We start from the raw sequence: 1,707 nt of genomic DNA, 5'->3' as shown, positions 1-1,707 counted from the left end.
TGTCAGAAAGAGATTGAACATTACATATTAGAATACAAAATTACAAAATAAAAAAAAAATGCATGCCCTATTCCAAGTGTCTGCAACAATACTCAAAACTAAAAGACAATGGTAACAATTATCAGTATCAACACTATTCATGATAAAAGAACACAACACAATAGTATGCAGTCAGGATATTATGGTCTCCATTTCAGCCCGAGTTTTAAAGATCATAAGATAGGAAAGAGACTGGGAATTCCAAAGAGATCTTATGCAACAGGACGAGAGGCCATATTGATTGGCTGTGTGGTCCATCTGCTAGCTATGGATGTTATGTTTCTAAAATGCTGAAAGTGTCACACCCCAATTTTCGAAGGATAAATTTTCAAAAATTTAGGCATGATATATCTCAAAATCTGCTCAACAACTTCTAAACTAAAAACAAATACTGGAATTGTAAACGTCAACAAACTCATCGACCGAGTTAAACATTACATCTCCTTAATTACAACAACTTCAAAAGTCTAGTTATAAAAAGTCGCACATATGAGCTTAAAAACAACCGCCATGATATACAAAAAAAAGTACATCGCCTAAAACCCAGCTCCTAAGCCATTGCCTCAACCTTGCTGATCATCACCTGCAGGTCTGACCCCTACACCATGAATTGGTGCACCGGGTTGTAAACAACAAACTCGATAAACTTTAATAGCTCGTATGAGTATATCTACATTAAAGAACTAAATCCAACAACTCATAAGATAAGATAGATAATTCATGCTTTAGATACTTAGTTCAGGAATCGCCTAAAAACAAGAGAATTTAAAATAAAATAAATAAGAAAAACACTACAATTCACTAACAATTAAAAATCATAAATGAAACACACAATTAAGATTAAAGAATCTCCTGCATTAAACATAGTTCAGGAGATACTCAAACAATGAATTTAAATGACAACAATTAAGAAAATAACACAATCATCTTTCCAACCTTACTTATGAGTTCGCCAACACTTAGTCATCCCCCCCCCCCCCCCACCACAAGTAACTAGACAAACTCGTACTCCTGGGCTCGTCAACACTTAGTCATCCCTCATGAAGTACCGACAGATAGACTAGAGCTCTATACTGACCGTAACCAATCACCCGGCCAAGGCTTGGTTCTCGATCTACAACGAAGGCTCCTAATCTAATGCACACAATCACCACTAAGGCACACATCCACATCTAATGCACACAATCACCACTAAGGCACCATTCCACAACTAATGCACACATCCACCACTAAGGCACACATCCACAACTAATGCACATAATCATCACTAAGGTACCATTCCACAACGAATGCACACAATCACCACTAAGGCACACATCCACAACTAATGCACATAATCACCACTATTCACTATTCACTATTCCACATCGAATGCACACAATCACCACTATGACACACATCCACAACTAATACACAATTAACCACATCAATAGAACTAGACAAGCGACACCTCACTATAATATACCTTTTCACAAAGAGATATATATACACACATAGATTTTCTCACAAGAATAATCTACCAAGAACTAAAGATAGGGTCCGGTTCAAGGGACATCATTTTTTACACAATTTTTGACACTCCTTTGTAGTTGTTAGATTTTAAAACATTTAAGGGTATAGATTCATTATAAATTTGATGTGGCAAGTGACATGAAATTAACCATTTTC

This window comes from Fragaria vesca, linkage group LG6 (assembly GCF_000184155.1).
Source record: "Fragaria vesca subsp. vesca linkage group LG6, FraVesHawaii_1.0, whole genome shotgun sequence".
NCBI lineage: Eukaryota > Viridiplantae > Streptophyta > Magnoliopsida > Rosales > Rosaceae > Fragaria > Fragaria vesca.
Note: the sequence above shows the minus strand (reverse complement) of the source record.